Genomic DNA, 14,068 nt, shown 5'->3' on the forward strand with positions numbered 1-14,068 from the left:
TCCCTCCATTTCCCCATTCATACACGATGGGCGGCAAAACAAACTCGACTCGGCCGAAATCGATGTAGGCAAATATTTTCAATAGGGGCAGGTTTGTAACTTCACTCAGACGTGACACAACCGCCCTACCTGTCAGCCCCGTTCATACACCGTGGCCGCCAAAACACCCTCTCCTTGCCCGAAATTGCTCTGGGCAAATATTTGCGAGATGCGAGATTACCGTCCTATCCCCAACTGACGAGACGTCCAAATTTTAAACGGGGGCTAAGTTCGTAACTTTCCCATATTTTAGAAAGGCGCGTCCCAAAAACATGGTTCCCTGTACCTCTCCCTCCATTTTCCCTTCATACACCGTCCGCACTAGAACACCATCCCCACACCAGCCTCCTCCGTTCGCCACCCCATCCATCGCCGTCGTCCTCCACCCCTTCTATAGCCGCCGTCCTCCACTCCATCCATCTCTACCGTCCTCCACCATGCCGCGGCGCCTACCAAGACCGGGCTGTCCACTTCTAGAGATGGACGTTTCTCATCCATGGCGACGGACCAAGAGCCTTGCATCACGTCCTCTCGCTTCATCGGTGATGTCGTCCTCTTTGCGGGGGCCGCTCACACGACCTTCTCTTCCACCGCAACGGGACTTATCCCCCGATGCACCCGTCTACCGTCGCAGATCTGCTTCAATGCCACCGACAGCCATCACACCCCCGATGCCTACACGGCGCCGCAAGAGAGGTGGTACTTCATATCTCCACAACTTTTTGATCTCAAACAGAAAATAGATCGTAACTTGGTTACTGTACTTTCTTTTCAGCTCTTAGAATTTAGTTCTTAGTTCGAAGCAAACAATGGATGCTAAATAGGATTTCCCCAGTTTGCAGCTTTAAATCTGCCATGGCACAGTCATAATAGGGTTTAATTGATCATGTTGGTTCCCTGGTGGTTTCTTTAATAGAAATCAGAGTGGAAACCCTCTTTTGCTAAAAAAATGCTTAGGGTTTCCCCCTTTTACGATCACTATACGTGTCATAATAGCACTGCTCCACCCATCAAACTAAACAAGCTTAGTTGTTCAAATATGAATCTGATATTATTAGAATAGAGTCATTTAATTGGTCAGCTAAATGTTCCTAATTTAGTTTCGAAAATTTATGTTCGCCGCTCGGGTGTGTATCTCTACAGGCACCCACAGTGGGCCGCGGCCCACCCTATGATTTTAGGTCGACCTAGGCTCCGATTCCCCTCTATTCTGCAGCGCGCTTCCGATCTCTACTCGCCCCCAGCCGCCTGCCTCGCCCGGCGACATGCCATCCCCGGACGACATGACTCTAGGAGGAGACGCCGGACTAACAAGAGGTCAGGAGCCGCTTGCCCAACAGCATTACTGCTGCCCGGGCGCGTCGCCGTGCCTACCTTCCCAGTCCATTCAGGCTTAGGCTTGCAGCACCCACTAAGCCAACCCAATTTATCCTGAGATACGTCCTCAACACTCAGCAGCCACTCCTCATCACCCATTTTCTAATTGATTCATTACTCATTAGGCAGGACCGTCATTAGGGTTTGTTGTGTGCTGAGTGCTACCTACACTTAATGGTTCATATGTATTTCAGTAATCTTTAGTACATGTAAAGTTCACAGGGTTTCAAAATTCCGGCCCTAGGAACAGACACTAGTTATTTTGGATTGTTGGTCGTAGTGACATTGACCCAGATTACTACTGCAGGCCAGGTTTGTTGACAATTTTACTTATCTTTCTTACTCATTCGATATGACATACAATTATTCACGTCAATTAGTTGCAAACAATAAGTCCTAGACAAACTTCTTGATTCAGATTTTGGACGGTCTCTTACTGCAGTTACAATTCTGCATACCTGTTCTAGTAAGCTCACAAGTATATGATTGATTCACTACATCTATGCATGCCTTGTCATATTTGTTGTCAATATTCTTTTAGGTTGGACCACCCTATTTCAAAATATTGGAACTGTAGGCAAGTGAATAGTATTTCTCTGTGTGATGTCTTCCATCATGTGTGGGCAACGAGCACTGCATTGTATAGAAAGAAAGTGTCATTTCCAGCATTTACATAGACTACGATCTTTTACATGGAATACAATCTGCCTACTTGCTTTGTGTTGCACTACCAGCACTCCACCCTTGAAGCTAAACATTATGCCATTGATAATTCCTTAGTTTATTTGTTCAAATACGAATTTGATATGATTCTAATGTTCCTACTTCGGTTTTGAAATGCGTGTCTACCTGTTTTAGGGATATAAGAGGTTTGTATTTCCATGTGTGGTCTGGTCAGCACGGTTGGGGGTGAACTTTGCATATACAGGGGTTTATAGAGAGACACTCTTTGAGTTGAATCCGCAATGCATTCCATAGATAATTTGACTACTTTTTATGTTTTCACGAATCTCATATTCTGAACAGCTTCATAATGATTATGAGCTTGCGCGCATGAAAAGAATAAAGCAAAACAATGCCATAGCTGTGAAACTTGGCATTAAGGGACTGAAATCAAGTCTGGATGCAATGCAATCCAAACACTCACCACCTACAGATTCATGCTCAGAATATGATCCTAACAATGATTCCGAGCTAGAGGAAGACGTAAGTCAATGTAGCTCCCTAGTGGAGGAGTCAGAGGCAGATGCCCTATCTTATTCACCCATCAAGGTGATTGCTCTAACTTTCCAAGGTTATATTGATCGCACATATCTTGCAACTGATGTTGTGCATTGTTTCTACTTTGTTGCACTACCATTAGCTTAGTTATACATCGTGTATGTGAATATGCCTTGCCTATCCATTTTTAGTACATATTCCATCTATCATCATACCATATTTATCCATTCAAATGATGTTCTTGTGTATCAGATGTTCAAAAGGAAGAGGGCGATTGCTGATCATGAAGGAGCACGAGCAAAGTATTTGGAAAAGGTAGTGACACCTGATAAATCAAATAGCCCATTACGTGTAGTTGCAATATCACCTGACCCACAAAACACCCCAACTCTAGCAGACTCTAGCCCTACTACACTAGTCATTTCTGATGCTGCAATTCAGCAGACCGAACAGCAGCAAATAGTATGATGATGCCAGTTGACATAGCACCAGCTCTACGATGCGAAACCCCCATTCCAGCAAAGACTACACCAAATCCAGTTGCCAAATCCCTTTTCGAACCAAAGAGAGCCCCAATTGCAGCAAATTGGACCCCTGTTCCATTTCTTCGCAGTTTAGAAGATGAAACTTATATTGTTGTCAGGAACTGTGTGCACATCTTTCCTTCATGGAAAGATTATATCGCAAACACAGAACAATTTCCAGTCTTCCTCCGCAACTTACGCGTAAGTAATGTAGTAATGTTATTCATGGTAATTACTGCATATGCTTCTGCTCGCAGAAGACACAAGATTTCATTCTTTTAAATAGGCGAGGACCAAACTGGATTGTAAAGATGAGCAAGGGTTGGTTGCACTTTTCAAGCACTCGTTGATGAAGTATCGTTCATACCTGAGGCAAGCGCACTTCGATGGCAAGCCTCTAAACGAAATTTCTGTAAAGTCTCCGATGCTACATTTATCAGACAGGGACTGGAATAATCTTGTTACACATTGGTCTCGTCTGCAGTGTAAGGTACTGTCTATGATATCACATCACAATTTGAACTTTATTTCTGCATTTTCCTTAACGTCTCACTTGTACGAAAATTGCTAGCAGAAGAACATTCATTCTCAAGGGACCACAGAATCTCGCAACTATACTGCACATTGCATTGCTCTTGTGAGTACCTCTTGCCCTGTATGACCATACTTACTTCATAGCTGTTTGATTATGTACCATCACTCCACATGTTAGCGTCGTTACCGTCCATTTGGTGGACATTATAATATATGTATGGACTCTTACATAAATTTAGAATCAACCCAATACTTTTGAAGAGGTTTAGCTCTGTAGTCCTCATGTAACGACTGAACATCGTCTATCATTGTACTTACATTAACTGCTACTCCCTCCGTCCCATAATATAAGAACGTTTCGTATAGTACACTAGTGTTCAAAATACTCTTGTATTATGGGAAAAGGGATTGGTTCATTGTGTAGCATTCTGCATCTTATCTTCCTCGCCCACCATTTACTAAAAAATATTAGATCTATATATAATCTTACCAAAAAGTTGAATACACAGACAATGCCAGTGCAAAAGTGTAGCCCATTGCTCTTGTCAGTACATTTTGTCCTATAACGCTTGTACTTCCAGGGATTGGTAGTTGATTATGTAGCATCAATCCGCATCTTATGTTCATTATCCTCTGTCCCTTCTAGTATTATCATATCTATAATTATTCTCTACAAAATGTAGAGTACAGGCAATGCTTATGAAGAAGATTCTGTGCTGAAATTCTTGAGTTACCCTTCCCTTGACATGGAGAAGGCATTATAAAGCCAGTGTTAACTGTTAATGTAAGTCAGTCCTTCTAAAGCCTTTATCCTCAACTATTGTTTAATTTTCTCATACCCCCTATCGTTTACTGTTGTTTAGTTTGTTGTTTCTATCAAAATGCATGTTCGCAACAACCGTGAGTTCCAACTTTTACTTGTAAAACCAAATTCCTTATTCACACCATGCACATTAGTCCATACTCCCTATATGTATGCTTGTTTTTCTGGATCTATAATCCAGTGTGTGGTGAAGCAGCCCACGTTTGCACCTTGTCGTCTCCTGTTTTGTCTTACTGATGTGGCTGATGATATGAACAACATGATGATACGTCTCCAACGTATCTATAATTTTTGATTGCTCCATGCTATATTATCTACTGTTTTGGGCAATATTGGGCTTTATTTTCCACTTTTATATTATTTTTGGGACTAACCTATTAACCGGAGGCCCAGTCCAGTTTTGCTGTTTTATGCCTATTTCAGTGTTTTGAAGAAATGGAATACCAGATGGAGTCGAAACGGAACGAAATCAACTGGAGAAGTTATTTTTGGAAGGAAACACACCTGATGGACTTGGACCCCACATCAGAAGATACGGGAGCTGCCCACGAGGGTGGGGGGCGCGCCCACCCCCCTAGGGCACGCCCCCTGCCTCGTGAGGCCCCCGTGGCTCCTCCGACATACCTCTTGCACCCATATATACCTACGTAACCTAAAACTTCCAGAACGCACAATAGATCGGGAGTTCCACCACCAGAAGCCTCCGTAGGCACCGAAAACCAGTCTAGACCCGTTCCGGTACACTGCCGGAGGGGGGGAACACTCGCCGGTGGCCATCTTCATCATCCCGGCGCTCTCCATGACGAGGAGGGAGTAGTTCTCCCTCGGGGATGAGGGTATGTACCAGTAGCTATGTGTTTGATCTCTCTCTCTCTCTCTCGTGTTCTTGATTTGGCACGATCTTGATGTATCGCGAGCTTTTCTATTATAGTTGGATCTTATGTTTCTCCTCCCCCTCCTCTCTCTTGTAATGAATTGAGTTTCCCCTTTGAAGTAATCTTATCGGATTGAGTCTTTAAAGATTTGAGAACACTTGATGTATGTCTTGCCGTGGATATCTGTGGTGACAATGGGATACCACATGCCACTTGATGTATGTTTTGGTGACCAACTTGCAGTTTCCGCCCATGAACCTATGCATAGGGGTTGGCACACATTTTCGTCATGATTCTTTGGTAGAAACTTTGGGGCACTATTTGAGGTTCTATGTGTTGGTTGAATAGATGAATTGAGATTGTGTGATGCATATCATATAATCATGCCCACAGATACTTGAGGTGACATTGGAGTATCTAGGTGACATTAGGGTTTTGGTTGATTTGTGTCTTAAGGTGTTATTCTAGTACGAACTCTAGGGCTGTTTGTGACACTTATAGGAATAGCCCAACGGATTGATTGGAAAGAATAACTTTGAGGTGGTTTCGTACCCTACCATAATCTCTTTGTTCGTTCTCCGCTATTAGTGACTTTGGAGTGACTCTTTGTTGCATATTGAGGGATAGTTATGTGATCCAATTATGTTAGTATTGTTGAGGGAACTAGGTCTTGTCTCAACGCATTGCAATACCGTTTACGCTCACTTTTATCATTAGTTACCTTGTTGTTTTTATTATTTCAGATTACAGATACCTTTATCTACCATCCATATTGCACTTGTATCACCATCTCTTCGCCGAACTGGTGCACCTATACAATTTACCATTGTATTGGGTGTGTTGGGGACACAAGAGACTCTTTGTTATTTGGTTGCAGGGTTGCTTGAGAGAGACCATCTTCATCCTACGCCTCCTACGGATTGATAAACCTTAGGTCATCCACTTGAGGGAAATTTTCTACTGTCCTACAAACCTCTGCACTTGGAGGCCCAACAACGTCTACAAGAAGAAGGTTGTGTAGTAGACATCAAGCTCTTTTCTGGCGCCATTGTCGGGGAGGTCAGTTCTTGAAGGTATATCTTTAGATCTTGCAATCGAGTCGTTTAGTTTATTGTTTTATCACTAGTTTAATTTATAAAAGAAAACTATCAAAAAAATGGAATTGAGTTTGTCTCATACGCTTCATCTTTTTAATATCTTTCATGAGTATGATGGAAAGGACAATTGTGCTCAAGTGCTAGAAGAAGAAATCTATAAAATGTTTGGCACTAAATATTTGAATGATGAGCATGATTGCAATGTTGTTAGTATGAATTCTTTGAATATCCATGATGCTAATGATATGCAAAGCCACAAGCTTGGGGAAGCTATGTTTGATGAAGATGATATTTTTTGTCCCCCAAGCTTTGATGAGCAAATTTACTATGATGAAAGCATGCCTCCTATCTATGATGATTATTGTGATGACACGTATGCTTTAAAGAATAATGATAACCATGAAACTTGTCATCTTGATCTTAATTTTCAATCACATGATAGTTATTTTGTTGAGTTTGCTCCCACTATTATTCATGAGAAGAAATTTTCTTATGCGGAGAGTAATAAAAATTCTATGCTTGTAGATCATGAAAAGAATGCTTTAGGTTCTGGTTATATTGTTAAATTCATTGATGATGCTACTGAAAATTATTATGAGGGAGGAACATATGGTTGTAGGAATTGCAATAATATCAAGTTTCCTCTCTATGTGCTTAAAGTTTTGAAGTTATGCTTGTTTTACCTTCCTATGCAAGTTGAGTCTTGTTCCCACAAGTTGTTTTCTCACAAAATACCTATGCATAGGAAGAGGTTTAGACTTAAATGTGCTAGTCATATTCTTCATGATGCTCTCTTTATGTTTCAATTCTTATCTTTTATGTGAGCATCATTGAAATCATCATGCCTAGCTAGGGGCGTTAAATGATAGCGCTTGTTGGGAGGCAACCCAATTTCTGTTACTTGCTTTTTGTTCCTGTTTAGTAATAAATACTTCATCTATCCTCTGTTTATATGTGGTTTTATGCTTTTAATTAGTATTTGTGCCAAGTAGAACCTTTGGGAAGACTTGGGGAAAGTCTTGTTGATCATGCTGTCAAAAACAGAAACTTTAGCGCTCACGAGAATTGCTGCCATTTTTATTTGGAGAGTGCTATTTAGTTAATTCTTTTTGAAGATGATTAATAGATAAATTCCTCATGTCCATAAATTTATTTGAGAATTTTATGAGTTCCAGAAGTATACGTTTTATCCAGATTACTACAGACTGTTCTGTTTTTGACAGATTCTGTTTTCGATGTGTTGTTTGCTTATTTTGATGAACCTATGAGTAGTATCAGAGGGTATGAACCATAGAGAACTTTTAATACAGTGGATATTACACCAATATGAATTTAGAATGAGTTCATTACAGTACCTTATGGTGGCGATTTGCTTTCTTATACTAACGGAGCTTACGAGTTTTCTACTTTAAGTTTTGTGTTGTGAAGTTTTCAAGTTTTGGGTAAGGATTCGATGGACTATGGAATAAGGAGTGGCAAGAGCCTAAGCTTGGGGATGCCCAAGGCACCCCAAGGTAATATTCAAGGATAGCCAAGAGCCTAAGCTTGGGGATGCCCCGGAAGGCATCCCCTCTTTCGTCTTCGTTCATCGGTAACTTTACATGGAGCTATATTTTTATTCGCCACATGATATGTGTTTTTCTTGGAGTGTCAATTTATTTTGTTAGTATTTTCTTGCTGTTATTTAGAACAATGTTTTGCATCTTTTATTTCAATAAAAGTGGCATTGATAGTCTTTACTATGCCTATGTTACAAGTATACATGTTGCTGTTTGAAAACAGAAAGTTTATCGCTGTTGCAATAATTCCCTAGAAAATTCAGAATGTGATAAAATGTTGAAACCTTTTGCTTATTAAGATATGATAAATTTACTACAGTGGGAATTTTCTTTCATAATTTTTTGATCTAGGGAAGTATGGATGTTGCAGCATTCTTTACAGACTATCCTGTTTAGGCAGATTGCTGTTATGTTTGCATTGTTTGCATATGTTTGCTTCTTTAATGATTCTATTTCAGGATGGGACTATTAAATATGCAGAGGCATTTAGTATTCAATGTTGAATAATAATTTTAGTGATTTGCTACAGAAGAGTATGATAAGGTTTTTGCAATGTTTTATACTAACTTATCTCACGAGTCCTTGTTGAGTTTTGTGTGGATGAAGCTTTTGAGATTTAGGGAGACCGTGATATGAGAGGAATTAAGGAGACACAAAAGCTCAAGATTGGGGATGCCCAAGGCACCCCAAGATAATATTTCAAGAAGTCTCAAGCGTCTAAGCTTGGGGATGCCCCGGTTGGCATCCCACCTTTCTTCTTCAACAACTATCGGTTAGTATCGGTTGATCCTAAGTTTTTGCTTCTTCACATGATGTTTGCCATTCTTAGAATGTCATTTTATTTTGTTTTGCTTGCTGTTTGAATAAAATACCAAGATCTGAAATTATTAAATGTTAGAGAGTCTTCACATAGTTGCATAATTATTCAACTACTCATTGATCTTCACTTATATCTTTCGGAGTAGTTTGTCATTTGATCTAGTGCTTCACTTATATCCTTTAGAGAATGGTGGTAGTTTTATTTTGAAGAAATAGATGAACTCTCATTCTTCACTTAAATTACTTTGAGAGTCTTGATAGCATGGTAATTTTCTTAAAATCCTAATATGCTAGGTATTCAAGAATAATAAAATTCTATTATGAGTGTGTTGAATACTAAGAGAAGTTTGATACTTGATAATTGTTTTGAGATATGGAGATGGTGATATTAGAGTCATGCTAGTTGAGTGGTTATGAATTTGAGAAATACTTGTGTTGAAGTTTGTGATTCCCTTAGCATGCACGTATGGTGAACCGTTATGTGATGAAGTCGGAGCATGATTTATTTATTGATTGTCCTCCTTATGAGTGGCGGCCGGGGTCGAGCGATGGTATTTTCGTACCAATCTATCCCCCAGGAGCATGCGCGTAGTACTTTGTTTCGATAACTAATAGATTTTTGCAATAAGTATGTGAGTTCTTTATGACTAATGTTGAGTCGATGGATTATTCGCACTCTCACCCTTCCACCATTGCTAGCCTCTCTAGTACCGCGCAACTTTCGCCGGTACCATACACCCACCATATACCTTCCTCAAAACAGCCACCATACCTACCTATTATGGCATTTCCATAGCCATTCCGAGATATATTGACATGCAACTTTCCACCATCCAGTTTATTATGACACATTCATCATTGTCATATTGCTAGCATGATCATGTAGTTGACATCGTATTTGTGGCAAAGCCACCATTCATAATTCTTTCATACATGTCACTCATGCATCATTGCACATCCCGGTACACTGCTGGAGGCATTCATATAGAGTCATACTTTGTTCTAGTATCGAGTTGGATCATTGAGTTGTAAATAAATAGAAGTGTGATGATCATCATTCAATAGAGGATTGTCCCAAAAAAAGAGAAAAAAAAGAACGGCCAAATAAAGGTCAAATAAAAAAATAAAGGCCAAATAAAAAAATAAAAATAAAAAGGGGCAATGCTACTATCCTTTTTCCACACTTGTGTTTCAAAGTAGCACCATCATATAGAGAATCTCATATGTTGTCACTTTCATATACTAGTGGGAATTCTTCATTATAGAACTTGGCTTGTATATTCCAATGATGGGCTTCCTCAAAATGCCCTAGGTCTTCGTGAGCAAGCAAGTTGGATGCACACCCACTAGTTTCTTTTGTTGAGCTTTCATATACTTATAGCTCTAGTGCATCTGTTGCACATGACATGCACATTAACCAAAATAGATACAATGATTGTCTTTGCCCTTCATCTATGCTTGTTATATTGACATGGTAATCCAATAGTGTGGTGAAGCTCCCCGCATTATGAACAATACCAAATTATGCTATTGATATTTTGACCTTACTCTTTATTTTCTAATTGGAAATTGGATGGAATTGACAGCACAGTTATCATCACTACTAGGGAAAACCTTATAAAAAGAACGTTAGAAGTAGCGCTTGTTAAAAAAGCACGCTAGTGCAAACTAGCAGTAGCGCGTTGGCGAAAACGCGATACAGATACATATATAGCAGTAGCGCGTCTAGTCATAATACCGCTACTTGTTTTGTAGCAGCGCGTTTGCGAAGAAAGGCGTTACAGCTAACGAAAATAAAATTAAATGGAAAGAAAATAAAAAAGAGGAAGGAATAGTAGTAGCGCATGTTCAAAAACACGCTATAGCTAACATAGCAGTAGCGCACTTCCTGGAACACGCTAGATCTACTTTTGACTTAACCACGCGGTTCGTTCTTCCCCCACGGCCACTTCCCCCAAATCCCTACTCCTCCGTTGTCGCCACCCTGCATCGCTGCCGGCCACCGTGCGCTCTCCCATCGCTTTCCACACACCCTCGACGCCGCTCCCAACCCCGACCTCGACACCGCCCCCGACCCCGACCTCGACACCGCCCCAGACCCCGACCTCGACGCCGCCTTCCGCCGTGCACCCGAGGCCCCGACCCCGACCTCGATGCCACCTGCCCCGACCTCGCCGCAGGCACCCGAGGTGAGCACGCCTCCTCCTCCCCCGCCCCTACCTCTGCCTAGCTAAATTTTCTAGGGTTCTTCAAATTTTAGATTGCATCAAATTAGTTAGGGTTCATCAAATTATATGGTAATTAGGGCAGTAGTTCCTAGGTACTAATTAGTTAGTAAGAACTATGACAGTAGTGCTTAATAGAATTAGTAGGAAATTTAATAGAACTGGTTGAATTAGTTTTTTAGTAAGAACTAGTTGAATTAATAGAACAAGTGTATTTTTAGTAAGAAAATTAATATAACTAGTTGAACTAGTTTATTTTAGTAAGAACTAGTTTATTTTTATTTTTATTAAGTTTATTTTTAGTAAGAACTAGTTGAATTAATAGAACTAGTTGAACATGTCACATTTGTTGTTATTTTTTTAGTTAAAGCAATTATTCCCGCATCTACGTCGATGATGCCTATCCCGCATCCTTGTCGTCGACTCGGCGGAGGACACCTGCATGACCAGATGGGCCATGTACGGGACTGGGCTCCGCCGGGCTGGTACTGGGAGGCGCTACCTACCGGGTGGCGTAGCTTGGTGAGGAGTCAGCCCGTCATTGACCCGAACCTTCTTTGGTGGCGGTCGCATGGGCCAGTGACGGTGCAGAGGCTTGAGGACCCCGCGGAGGTGGTACGTCACCATGTCAGTGAGGAGGACACACATGTCCGTCGCTACTTGTTTGCGTTGGAGCACAAGTTCTCCAATACCTGGCAGGTTCTCCTGGGATCTCACTGGAGCTATGATCCTGTGATGGTTCCTTCTCTTTGGGTGTCCACCGCTCGCGCCGATACCCATCGTGCGCTAGGGTTTTAGTTGTATTAGTGATGTTATATGTATGGTACTATTCGGGATGTATTAGTGATAATATTCGACGATGTACGGACGCAAGACATGATTTAGTTTTGATTATTCAATGCATGCTAATTTGAATACTTATTTATTTTACGATTTTGTTTTGCTTATTGAATGCTCAAGTACTCCTATTTTGAATGCTCAAATTGGACCCCACTATGCAAGGCGTATGCATTTGATTTGTTGATAGCTTATAGGGTTTTTGTTTTTGCAGAAATCTAGGAGCCCCTCCATCGTCCCCGCTGTCGTCTCCGTCACCGACCCCCTCCGACCTCGAGGTGAGACCAGCCAAATCTCCATGTCAATATGACTCCTATAAGATATTTTGAAATGTTTTTGCTCATATTTTCAACCATTGAAATGCAATGACCATCAAGTTTGAATGCTCATATGATGATGGAATGACCATCCACTACTAGGGAAAACCCTAGCAGTAGCGCTGGTTTTGTGCTCACTAGTAGCGTGGGTAGGCGCGCTACTAATAAGGCGCTACAACTATTGCTTAGCAGTAACGCGTGCCGCATGCGCTACTGCTAGGACAAATAGCTGCAGCGCTTGTTCACTCCCACGCTGCTGCTAATGTAACTATTGGCAGCGTGTTTTCTTTCCATCGCTACTTGTATTGTTTTTTTATTTTTTTTATTTTAGTGTATTTATGCGCCATCGTACAAATATTGGTACAATACCAGTTATGAGGTTTACATCATTATGTCCATAACAGTGTGTCAAATGAAGGTGGATTAGGTTCAAGTGGAGGCAATATGTGGTGCATGTCAAAAGTATACTACTAATCCAAACTTGATCTAGTTTGGACTAGTAGTACTTTCGATGTGCATCACATGTTGCCTCCACTTGAATCTAATCCGCCAGCACAAGCTATTTAATCATCATCATAATCATTAGCACCAACAATATTTATTTAATCACCACTAACACTAGCTAATAATAATCATCAGTCATTACCACCATCACTAGCTATTTTATCATCATAGTAATAGTGTAGCACATCATCATCCTCAAACTCATTTCTAGCTAATCACTCCTGCTGCTGCTCTCTTAGGTAAAACAACATAAAACATGTGTAGCTCTCCTCCTTGATCAAGTTGGAGCATGCAGATGAACTTGTCTCCTAATTTTGGGTAGCACATCTGTTTGCTGCCCCCTAGTACTTGTCTGCGCTCCCCCATCACATATCTGGTCCAGTCTTGCACTATTAAGCATTCATCGCTGATCTTGAATGCACTAAAGTAACATGTAGGATATCTTGGCCGTAAGCTAATAATACTCATGGTACCTTTAGTCTCCATCCCATAAGGCACAACATTCATCGGGAGTCCCTGTTGAAGAACATCGTATGGTCACATACTTAGCAATGAAGTTTAGCTTCACAAATAATGTATGGAAAAGATGCACTGAGGACAAATAGTAAAAATCTTACCATCCTTCCTAAATAGATGTGACCGTAGTTCATGACGAACACTATTGGTCGCACGTTTTCAGTACTAAGATTTCTAAGTTTAGGAAGAAAATTTGTCTTGACGGTATCAAGATCCTCAAGCCATGAAACATACTGACTTAGCTCCTCGCAGTTTAGTTCAGCCCCGGGACAGTAGTAGGTCCTGTCTACCAAGCGCTGGACATGTTTGCTTGCACCGAAATAAGCTGACAATACAAATTAGTTGTCAAATATTTTTGAATAAACAATATCAAAGACATAAATATGGTTGAGAAACTTACATTTTGGTGTAACTGGAGGCGTCTGCACATCGACCCAGATGTCGGTATTACCTTCAATATCATCTTCCGGACGAATATCAAAGGTGATAATCATATCAGGCTGAAATGCATAAGTCTTGCATAGTGCTCGCCATGTTTTGCATCCAAAATAGGTGTAGTCGTCTGAATTGTATAATTTTGTGTGGAAAATATAACCATGCTCGGTCTTCAAATAAACTTTCTTTAACTCCATAGTATGACTGAAACCTATCTTATCCAATACAAAAACTCTTGCATGGCAGGGGATACGCCAGTAGAATAGTAAAAAAAAATATAAGTTCAAGGAAATGAAGAAGATGTCATGCTTAATTACGAAAAAAGACTTGTCGTTGTGACTTACTGTATCCACTTCGAAGTTCTTG

The sequence above is a fragment of the Triticum urartu genome, chromosome 2 (assembly GCF_003073215.2).
Source record: "Triticum urartu cultivar G1812 chromosome 2, Tu2.1, whole genome shotgun sequence".
NCBI lineage: Eukaryota > Viridiplantae > Streptophyta > Magnoliopsida > Poales > Poaceae > Triticum > Triticum urartu.